Source organism: Suricata suricatta, chromosome 3 (genome assembly GCF_006229205.1).
Source record: "Suricata suricatta isolate VVHF042 chromosome 3, meerkat_22Aug2017_6uvM2_HiC, whole genome shotgun sequence".
Classification (NCBI taxonomy): domain Eukaryota; kingdom Metazoa; phylum Chordata; class Mammalia; order Carnivora; family Herpestidae; genus Suricata; species Suricata suricatta.
In genome coordinates, this window is record NC_043702.1 from 63,816,036 (window position 1) to 63,827,940 (window position 11,905).

General features: G+C 41.5%; 1 long non-coding RNA gene across 1 annotated transcript; it reads right to left on the bottom strand.

Moving 5' to 3' along the window:
* Positions 1-5,270: 5,270 nt before the first annotated feature.
* LOC115286484 lies at positions 5,271-11,648 on the bottom strand. Its single transcript, XR_003906083.1, has 3 exons — positions 11,636-11,648; positions 10,858-10,905; positions 5,271-5,452 (listed from the first exon to the last, which is right to left on the bottom strand). It is a non-coding gene; the product is annotated as an uncharacterized LOC115286484 (long non-coding RNA).
* Between the last annotated feature and the right edge of the window lie 257 nt (positions 11,649-11,905).

Sequence of the window (11,905 nt, forward strand, 5' to 3'; positions counted from 1 at the left end):
CACTTTCTAGGGGGAAAAAAAACCAACAAAAAAACAAAAGGTATTAAGCAGGCTGTGTTTTAGCTTATGGGCAAGTAATAAATTATATCATTTATCTTGAATGTATCATAGATAAGCTGCTATATAATGATTGCCGCTTCAGATAGCTGTGAAATTAGGTGATTAACTAGTTGTTACTTAACCTTCTAATTTCTGTATAAGTCTAATTACATGAAATAGAAGTTGGGGTTCTGATTTTTTACTTTGCTTATCCATTTGGAGTGTCGTTGTAACTACTGTATTGTAAATGATGGAAAATAATTGCATATGTTAAAAAAATAGTGTTATATTCTAAAAAAAAATAAAGTTACCAAAAAAATAAAAAACGAGGTTTTGCTAAGTATAAGGCTTTATGAATTAGATGTGGAACTCACAATTCTTTAGATGAGCCCGCTGAATGTGAAGGCTGAAGAGCCAAAACATCAAGCAATGAACAGATGCAGCATGAAAGGATTAGCATTATGCTCCAACCAGAGCAAGAGCATTTCAGGCAGTTGTAAGAGAACCACGGGAAGTGTGTATTTATATAAAGTAGAGTTCAAAGGCAGTTGTCACTGCTTCAGTGAGGAAAGGTTTTGTGGAGGGGGCAGGATTGCTGGAGCCCTGTGATAGAAGCAAGGGAGTTTGAACTGGAGGGAAGAAACTGTTTCAGGCTTTGCGTGGTTCGGGGCCGTAGCTCTTTTTCCTCCGACGTCGCAGTCGCTGCCTGCATGGCGCTCCCCCCAGGCCAGGCCGTCCAGGAATGACGAGCTGTGGCTTCCACCTCCTCTCTGGCAGTCCTTTCCCCAAACACACCACCCAAATGAATGTGTTTTCCTTCTCAATGGGCATGGCTTTGAATATGAGACCAAAACTTCTGGTTTGAGAAGAGTCAACATTTTGATGGCATTTATATTTCTGGTCTTTATTTTTCAAGCGTCGCGGCAAAGATACGCTCTCCTGCTCCATCTGGGCTGCCTTCGTTTTATAGTGACCTCAAACGTGCGCCCCGCAGCGCTCATCATGCTCGTCACCCATTCGTGTCTGCTCGTTAGTTTAAATGGATTCTCTCAGCGATGGAATTGGGCCCGCCGCTGGGCATTCGGCCTCCCTCTGTGATAGGCAGACCAAGTCAGCAAAGGCCTTAGGAGTCACAGCTTGGGAGAAAGGAGTTCAGTGTCCTCTCCCCGACTCTGTCTTCTGTTTCCTCTTATGCTCTTGTCCCTTTCCATTGTCCTTCCTCCTCCCGCGTGTCCCAAGCTCCTCTTGCTCTTCCACTCTAGCAAAACGTTCCGCATTTGGAAAGACTCTGATAAGTTCTTCACTCCCACCCTGTTACTTATTACAGGACAATTTTGCCCACACCATCCACAGGATGAAGGACATAATTATAAAGAGAAGGTTAAACCATTGTTTAAAATTGGCTCCAATGTCTGTGTCTCCCTCTCTCTCTGCTCCTCCCGTGCTTGTGCTCTCTCTCTGCCTCTCAAAAATAAATAAACATTCAAAAAAATTATTTAAATAAATTGGCTCCAATGAAGGAGTGAACTTATTTTTTGATAGAAATTTTATCCAATCATGGTAGAGGTGAGACAGTTATTTTTATATTCTCTATGTAGAAAATGACATTATAAAATTATATAGGGGCACCTGGGTGGCTCAGTCGGTTAAGGGTCCAACTTCAGCTCAGGTCATGATCTCGTGGTTCATGAGTTCTAGCCCCAGGTCAGGCTCTGTGCCGATAGCTTGGAGCCTGAAGCCTGGTTCAGATTCTGTGTCTCCTTCTCTCTCTGCCCCTCTCCTGCTTATGTTCTTTCTCTCTCTCTCTCTCTCTCAAAAATAAATAAACATTAAAAAAAATTTGTTTTAACTAAAATTAGATGAAGAGAGCATGGAGCCAAATAATGCAGGAAAATTATTAAAACATCATGTTAGTTAATTAACAAAACTAGTACACTATTTGTATTGATTTTTGTGATGTTTATGATATTTGTCAGTCCCTCAAAGTTTGTTTATTTGTTGAGATTGAAATTCTCTTTATAGATATTTACTGGTGGACTCTATGCTATTAATATTGTTTGTTTTCATAACAAGAAATCCTTAAACTGTAAAATCTTCAGCATCCACAACACTTAGTTCTGCTCTTGGTGCTCAGGAAAATGCACAATTGCAAATGTGAAAGATGGACAATCAAGGAAGGAAGCGTATTTCTGTGTCAACACAGGGAGATAGTGGGCAGCTCCCCTCATGCTGTACTTCTGATGCTTCTGGTTCTGCTTTTTAACCTTCCATTTTCTATTTCCTGCTGTCGTAGAGAACCATTTTTCCAAATAAGCAAGTGTATGTTACACTTATTCTTTTTAGAGCCTCAACCACTCTCCTAATTCAGAGCAGCGCTTTTTGATTTACTGGAAACCTGCCCAGTGGGCATTGCCCTGGTGTACACATTTGATATGGTACTTCCATGAACTGATGTTTAGTAAATATTTAATAGGATGTGTTCAACTGAATTAGGTCAGCAGCTATGGTGGGAGGGGAACAGTATTTTTTTGAAATACTGGAACAGCTTTGGATGTCGAAAAGTGTTAGAAAGTGGAGGCCCTGACAGGGAAGACAATAGTTACTGCCCTCTTTCTTTCAAGAGACTCCGGGAGCTGCTCCATATTTCCTGAGATATTCCAGTCAGTGGAAGCTTGCGTCTAATCCTGACCTGAAAGCCCAGGGAGAGAGGCATCTTAACCTTCCAGCCCGTGTGCCTCAGAGGGTTTGAAGACTCACCCAGCACGCAGAGTGGGTCCAAATCACTGTAAAACCTTGAGGGATTTGGTGGTGAAGGGGCCTCATTTCTGTAACTTACACTCAAACTTTTTTGGGGCATAGAATGGGGAATGTTTGAGAGATACAGCAAAGACAGTAAAACAGCATGTGCGGAGTCTGGGTAAAATGAATATGGAAATTTTGATAACACTCTTGAAACTTTTCTATATATGTGAAATTATGTAAAAATTAAAACTTAAGGGACATCTGGGTGGGTCAGTCAGTAAAGCTTCTGACTTCGGCTCAGGTCATGATCTCGCTGCTCATGGATTTGAGCCCCACGTCGGTCTCTGTGCTGACAGCTCCGAGCCTGCTTCAGATTCTGTGTCTCTCTCTCTCTCTCTCTCTCTCTCTCTCTGCCCCTCCCCCACTCACATTCTGTCTCCCTCTCTAAAAAATAAACATTAAAATTTTTTTTAATTTAAAAGTTAAAAGTAAACCACTACAACATACTAAAAACAGAACAAAATAGGAAAATGAGAGTGAATCTCCATTTTGACTGTTTTCTTCTTAGCATGATGAAAACACTGTGACACAAATAATTTAAATAAAATATCGTTTCCATCTCTCTTTGCCCAGTATATTATGAAAAGCTGGGTGTTACTGAGGTTTTCTTAAGTTAAATTATTTTAAGTGGCACCTATTTAAGGGAATTGGCATGTAAATGAAAAAAACTTGGGTGTTTTAAGACAACTACGCATTTCCAACAGCCTAGATACACAGTCACACCCCTCAAGATTTCTTGAAAAGTGGGTTAAAATTAGGGCCCCTTTAGGGCACCTGGGTGGCTCAGTTTGTTGGGCTTCTGGCTTCAGCTCAAGTCATGATCTCATGGTTTGTGGGTTTGAGCCTCGGGTCAGGCTCTTTGCTGACAGCTCGGAGCCTGGAGCCTGCTTCAGATTCTGTGTCTCCCTCTCTCTCTGCCCCTCCCCAGCTTGCACTCCGTCTCTCAAAAATAAATAAGACACTTTTAAAAATTAGAGGCTTTGCATTCCTGCCTGTAGCATAATTCCTTTGTTGTTATTGTTGCTGTTCTTCACTGTTTATATTGCCTAATATCCCATAAATTATGTATATTATATTTATCTTGGATGACAAACTCTATAAAAACAAGGTACATTCCATTAAGATGGTAAAAGGGATGATAGGAGATCAAGATGTTTCTGCTGAACTGAGCTGAGAGTTTTGCACTGGGCTGGAGGTACAAGGTGTGTGTTTGCTAAGTAGCGGGGGGACCTTGACCGAATTAGGGCTGGCCGTCCTATGGTATAACTGAGCACACTACAGACCAGTGGGGGTGGGCACAGAAAAGGCAATGAAAGATGAAAAACAGTTTCATTGTGGTAAACCTCTCATTCAGACAAGAAGAAACCCACTCTCTCTGTTTCCCCTTTTTGCACCTCTTTGTATTTTCTTCATTCTCTCCTTGACCTTCTTAAGATAGGTTTATTTGAATCATTTTTCTGCTCTGTTATTTCAAATAGGTATTTAGTTTGCTGCAAAAATCTAAGAGTACATTAACTATTTGCACCATTTACTACATCTTTTTTTTTTTTTTTTTTTTTTTTTTTTTGAGAAACAGAGACAGTGCAAGCAGCAGAGGGTCAGAGAGAGAGAGGAAGACACAGAATCTGAAGACAGGCTCCAGGCTCTGAGCTAGCTGTCAGCACAGAGCCCCACGCAAGGCTCGAACCCACGAACCGTGAGATCATGACCTGAGCCGAAGTCGGACGCTCAACCGACTGAGCCACCCAGGCGCCCCATACATCTCCTAAAAGATACTTAGGTTATGGGCAGTGCATGGGTGGCTCAGTCGGTTAAGCATTCAACTTCGGCTCAGGTTATGATCTCAAGGTTGGTGAGTTCCAGCTCCAGATCCGTCTCTTTCTCTCTGCCCTTCCCCTGCTTGTGTGCGCATGTGCTCGCTCTCTCTCTCTCTCTCTCTCTCTCTCTCTCTCTCTCTTTCAAAAATAAACAAACATTAAAATACTTATGGGGACGCCTGGGTGGCTCAGTCGGTTAGGCATCCCACTTCGGCTCAGGTCATGATCTCACGGTTTGTGAGTTTGAGCCCCTCATCAGGCTCTGTGCCGAAGGCTCGGAGTCTGGAGCCTGCTTCGGATTCTGTGCCTCCCTTTCTCTCTTTCTGGCTTGCGCCTCCCTGGCTTGCACTCTGTCTCTCTTTCTCTCTCTCAAAAATAAATATTTAGAAAAAGAAAAAGGAAAAAAAGGAAAAAATACGTAGTTCTAAGCAACTAATTTAGGGGTAACTTTGGGAACAAAGACTGTAAACTAAGAAACGCACTTTCACTTTTGAAGTAAAACAACTTTGAGTTTTGGACATACTCTTTTAGGTACAGCTATAGAAGAGGAAACCCGATCTTGGCTGGTAATTGTGAGTCTTGAGTTTCATGTCTCATAGCCAACAGCATTTGACTGAGTGTGACCCCAGCGAATCTTTGACTTCCCTGTGCTTGACACAATAGGTCTTTTGGAGGCCATTCTTACAGTCCGGACAAAAGTTTCTTTCAATTATTTAGCAACAGTTCCATCCAGTAGTTAAGCCAACTGCATTCCGGCTATCTTTAATGTTCAACTTTGACCTTTATTAGTTTTTCTGGGAAAGAAATAAAAGACATAGATTCAATTTTCTTTTTTTTTTATTTTTAAAAATGTTTACTTATTTTTGAGAGAGAGATAGAGTGCAAGTGGGGGAGGAGCAGAGAGAGAGAAGACACAGAATCGGAAGCAGGCTGCCGGCTCTGAGTTGTCAGCAGAGAGCCGGATGAGGGGCCTGAACTCACAAACCAGAAGATCATGACCTGAGGTGAAGTCAGAAGCTTAACCAACTGAGCCACTCAGGTGTCCCTAGAATGAATTTTCTATCTCGGCTAATCATTAGGATCCTTGAGGAACTTGTTAAGACACAGATCATCAGGTCCCTACCTGAAGGTAGGAGTAGACCTTCATTAACTGGTATTCAAACACATGATGAGCCTTATTTTGTTTTCCTAATATCCTTTCTTTTAGTAATCTTTTACCTAATTTCTCTCCCTCCCACCTACCATAACAAAATTGTAGATGAAACAACCATTTAAAGAGAGGAAAGCAGGTAACACTTAATGATCACTTATTGTAAGAAATGCAGTAGAGGAAATATTGTTTTCAATCCTCACAACTCTTCTATAAGATTGTAGTATTATTCCCATTTTCCCACTAGCTCACGATCAGTCAGTTAAGTGTCCGACTTCAGCTCAGGTCATGATCTCACAGTTCTTGAGTTCAAGCCCTGCTCACACTCTCTCAAAAATAAACTTAAAAAAATTAAAAAGACAAATAACTAAAAATAAGCAAAAATTTTGAAGAGACATTTCTCTAAAGATACACAAATGGTCAATAAAACACAAGCAAAGAGGTTCGACATCATTATCTATTAGGAAAATGCCATTCAAAACTGCAATGAGAAGGGCGTCTGGGTGGCTCAGTGGATTAAGCGTCCGACTTCGGCTCAGGTTATGATCTCACCGCACCTGTGTTCGAGCCCCACCTTGGGCTCTGTGCTGACAGCTCAGAGCCTGAAGCCTGCTTCAGATTGTGTGTCTCTCTCTCTCTGCCCCTCCCCCACTCACACTCCATCTCTCTCTTAAAAAATGAATAAATGTTTAAAAAAAAAACCTGCAATGAGATACCACTGCCTACCCACTGGAAAAACTACAATTAAAATAAAAAAGGAAAATAACAAGAGTTGGCAAAGATGCAGAGAAATTGGAATCTTTATATATTGCTGGTGGGACTGTAAAATGGTGTAGTCATCAAAACAGTGCGAAATAGTTTGGCAATGCCTCAAAAAGTTATATATACATTTTCATATGACCCAACAATTCTACTCCTAGGTGTATTTTCACACACTAAAAAAATGTTTATGGCAACATTATTCATATTACTTAATAAGTGGAAACCACCCAAATATCCATCAACTGGCAAATGGATTTTTAAAATGTGGTGTATCCAAATAGGAGAATATTATTCAGTCATAACAAGAAATAAGATTCTGATATGTTTATGAATAAGCCTTAAAAACATTAAGTTTTGCCAAACAAGCCCACTGCAAAGACCTCTTACTGGATTATTTAATTTACATGAAATAGGCAAATCTATAGAGAGATAAAATGGATCAGAAGTTGTCAGGAGCTGGGGAAGGACTGGGAAGCAGGGAGAATGGGAGTGTCTATTCATAGTTAACGTGTCTATTCATCTTTTGGAGGTAATGAAAATGTCCTGGCCTGAGTGGTGATGGTGGCCCAACTCTGTAAATACATTAGCAACAACTGTGAGATGGCGAAGTTTATGGTATGTGAATTCTGTCTCAATAATATGTATGTTTATTTAAAAAATTTTTTAAATCTTTATTTTTGAGAAAGAGAGAGACAGAGTGTGAGCAGGGGAGGGTCAGAGAGAGAAGGAGACACAGAATCTGAAGCAGGCTCCAGGCTGTGGGCTGTCTGCACAGAGCCCGATGCGGGGCTCAAACTCGCTAAATGTGAGTTTATGACCTTAGCTGAGGTCAGATGCTTAACTGACTGACCCACCCAAGCGCCCCTAAGATGTACATTTTAAAAGGTTGTGTGACTCCCCTGACACATGTAACAATTGAGGTTGCCATCTATAAATCCAAGTAACCGAGAAGACTGTAATTGTTGAACAAGGAAGATGTCTATTTACACTAACAAAACAAGTAATTCAAGTTTGTTATTTATTATTTAAGAGCCATTGAAATAAGTTAAAGATAATGCATAAAGAGGTGAAACTTGAAAATCGAGGCGCCTGTCTTGGATTAAAGGTTTTAGTCAACCATTCCTGTGCACTGATACTTAAGGGCATATCGGCAAGCCCAGAGGGGGTCAGATCGTCACACTCAGGAATAAATAGATTAACTGGGGATTCTTCATCCTGATCTTTAAAGAGCAGCTGTAATAACATCCAAGAGGTCAAAGGTCAGTGCTCATCTGATTCTGGTTAGCTCAGGGAGAGGCAGGACTGACTTCGAATGAACCTTAATGTTCAAGAATGAAGGAAGAGGGAAATTTAAATATACAGGGAATGAAACTCAAATTATGATGCTTATTCTGGGGGAAAACGTGTCTACTAGTTTGCTTGTCCACAGGGGTAAGGATAGAGGAATAATAGGAATTGTGGGAGAGGCTGGGCTAGATTGAGGACACCTTGAATGTCACGAAAAAGGAGAACCAAACTAAGAGAATTTCACTTTTATCCTGGGCTTCCTCTAGGTCCCTGAGAGTCCCTGTACTCTTTGTGTTCTAGGTTCCTTTTCATTATAGAAAAAGAGGCATTGAAGTTTATTTGAATGGGGGGGGTTAATGTATTTTATGTATTAGGTTCCTATTACTGCTGTAACAAATTACCGTAACCTTAGCGGCTTACAGCAACAGAAAGTGATTATTTTACAGTTCTAGAGATCAGAAGTCTAAAATCAAGAGGCTGGCAGAGCAGCATTTATTCTGGAGGCTTCGCGACATGATCTGAGATCTGTTTCCTTGCCTTTCCTTCTTCTAGAGACTGTCTGTATTCTTAGGCTCATCCTTCCTCCAGCATCAAAGTACGTCACTGCAACCGCTGGTCCCGTTGTCACATCTCCTCATGCGTCCCTCTGATTAGGGCCCTTTGGATGACCCTGATGCTGCACAGATAACCAGGATTATCTTCCCGTCTAATGATCCTTAGCCTCGTCACATCTGCAAAGATCCTTTTGCCATTTAAGCTCATTTATTCACAGGTTCTGAGGATTTCAATAGGGACATCTTTGGAGGAGCATCACTGAGCCTACCACATTCACCTGTAACAGTTTCCCAGAATCTCTAATATATACCGATTTCAAATGGGCTCCTTTCTACATCTCTAGGAGTGAGGCCCAGATATATACATTAAGGACAAGACTCCAGGTCTGCGAATCACTGCTGTGAGAAAGGCTTGTCACTGAGGAGTTTTGAGGATAGTAGGGAAGTGAAATTAGTGAAACAGTATTTTAACATAAACTTTGAGCTCTTTAAATTTTTTAAATGTTTTTTAAAATTTATTTTTGAGAGACAGAGAGAGACAGTGTGAGCAGGGGAGGGTCAGAGAGAGAGGGAGATACAGAATCTGAAGTAGTCTCCAGGGTCTGAGCTAGCTGTCAGCACAGAGCCCGATGCGGGGCTCGAACCCATGAACCATGAGATCATGACCTGAGCCGAAGTCAGACGTTTAACCGACTGAGCCACCCCAGGTGCCCCAACTTTGAGCTCTTTAAAGTCCTGTGAGAGTTAAGCTGTGTCAAGGGCTACTGAATGTGTACAATTGCTGTGTGTGTGTGTGTGTGTGTGTGTGTGTGTGTGTGTGTGTGTGTGTAAATTGCATAGAACTCGGATCAAAGAAAAACAAAAGGCAGTTGGTTTAGATGTGATAGTATGGGCAAGCCTGCTTTTCTAGTCTATGAGCCAGCCTAGTTATTAAACTACTTGTCTCCTACTTCAGAATACCTGCTTCAGAATCCCTGCATTCCTATGGCATTACCTTGAACCCTGCAGCAAACTGAACGCAGACCTGCACTGCTGCAGCACCACGCACAGGGAAAGAAACTCAGAAGGAACTTGCATTCCTTCCTCCTCCCGTCGGATAATTACTCTCTTTGCACTACTTTCCTTCCAGTTTACATGTGACAGAGGCTTCTGAGCCTCAAGGCTTAGAGTGAAAAATTCCTCGTTTCATGGGTAGTCAGTGGTCAGAGGAAGCTTGTTTGTGTGAGATTGTCATTCCCATTTGAACCTGATCGTTTCCTCCAGGTGATTCCACAAAATGAAACATATGGAGCAAGATGCCAAGGAGCTTTCTCCTGGAGGCAGGTGCACGAAGATCTAGCAGGTGGCTCACGAGAGCCAGGTTTCTGCCACATCCCCATCTGATACATCCGTTCGCAGCCCCACCCGCACATTGGAACCACTTGAGTTTCTTAAAACAAATTACCCTTGGGACCTATTCCTCTTGGAGATTCTGATTCAATTAGTTTGAGAACGATCCCTGGCATCAGTATCTTTTAAAACTCTCCAAATAGTTCTAATGTGAGGCCAGGTTTGAAAGTCACCAAATTAGGGCATCGTAGATGCCCTAGGATGTGTCTGAAGAGTTACAATCATTATCTTGTTTTTTAAAAAAGGAATACAGTCAAGAATTCTACGTGTCATTATATTCAAAGCTTACTCAATATGTTAAATACATGGCACTCACCTCAGTGGTAAGAATGAGAAGGGATGTGAGGCCTATTCTAACGAGATTGTGTAGGAAGAACTTGGGTTTGGAGACAGACTTGGGTTTGAATAACTTGGGTTCTTCCAATTACTAAGTAGGAAATGTGAATCCCTTAGCCCTCCTAAGCTTCAATTTCCTCCTCTGTATAATGTGCATAATAATTCCTAATTTATGAATTTTAAAGGAATAAAGGAGACTTAAATAAAGCCTTTGTCATATTATTAAACACACAGTAAATGTTTTTGTCTCCTTTTTCTTTCTTTCTTTTAAAAAAGTGTTGTGTTTTTTTTTTTTTTTTTACATTTATTTATTTTTGAGAGAGTGAGACAGAGTGTGAACAGGAGAGGCAGAGTGAGAAGGAGACACAAAATCCAAAGTGGGCTCCAGGCTCCGTGCTGTCAGCACAGAGCCCGACAGGGGGCTCAAAGCCACAAATTGTGAGATCGTGACCTGAGCCGAGGTCTGACACTTAACCGACTGAGCCACCGAGGCACCTCTATTTTCTCCTTCTTCATACAGAGAAGAATTTTTTAGGCCCACGACCTTCTGCTGTGTGTCTTTTCTAAGTCATACAGTTAACTAGCATAAAATCTGGGGCTAGAACTGATGACTTCTAGTTAGGATCTGGTTCTTTTTGGAGAATCACAGTAATGTGGCTAATATGTTATTTAGAAACAGTAACATCTTTCCCCTTAAGGTTTGCTTTTAGATGATTATTACCTGTAATGGCCCAAATCATCAGGTCTCCTTTTGCTCCTCTTTCTTTAGCTGCATAATTAAATTTACAAGAGGCGGTTAGTGCAGGTGGAGGCATACCTTATGTGGCAATAACGCTAATATGCTTTAGAGCAGATAATAAACATGCTACTTCAAACAAGAGGAAGGAACCTGCTGAGGATGTTTCCTCCCTGGGCAGACATAGGAGGTACCACTCACCGGGCTTCAGTGTGAGTCTAGCACTGTGCTGTTCAATACAATAGTCCTAGCCACATGTAGCTATTTAAATTAAGATGTAAAGGAATTAAAAAGTAAATCTAAAAATTTACTCAGTTGCACTGTCTACACTTACAGTGCTGAGTAGCCACATGTGACTGGCAGCTACGGCATTAAATGGCCTGGATGCGGAACATTTCCACCATCACGGGAAGTTCTTATTGGTCAGTGCTGTGTTGGAGGCCCGATTTACTTCTTTGGATTTTCCACTGAATTTGAATTTGTGAATTGCTCTATTAATAACTGTTACTTACATAACAAGAAAGTGAGAGAAAAACGATAGGGGTGTGTTATGAAAAGAAGCTGAGAGGAAGAGTACAGGAAGAAGGAGAGTATAGTTTGTCTTTCTAAATTGACATCTGGCAAGTGACCGTTGAAGCAAGAATAAACTGTCCCCTAGGTTAGTGAGCAGAAAGACTCTGGCTCAAGAGTTCATTATACTGATTCTGAAAAGCTGGGGATAGTACGCTGTCTGACACAAAGGTCTGGCAGCCAGTGTGCCTACCGGGCTCCCAGTGGGTTCCCGCTGCAGCTGTCACCATGGCAACGCTCAAGCTCGAGGTGGGAGCCCTGAAAGCAGCTGCTCTCAGGCTGTAGCCCCACTCCCCACATCCATCCTGAGTGGCCCTAACCACAGTCTAATTAATCACTGTGAAATCCCCAGAGAGCTCTATTTAAGCACAATTTATCGCAGTAAAAAGTAAGACTCTGAAAGAAATTCAGGTATTAAACCTAATCAGCAAATACAATGGTAGGCATCTTGCTGTTAACCAAA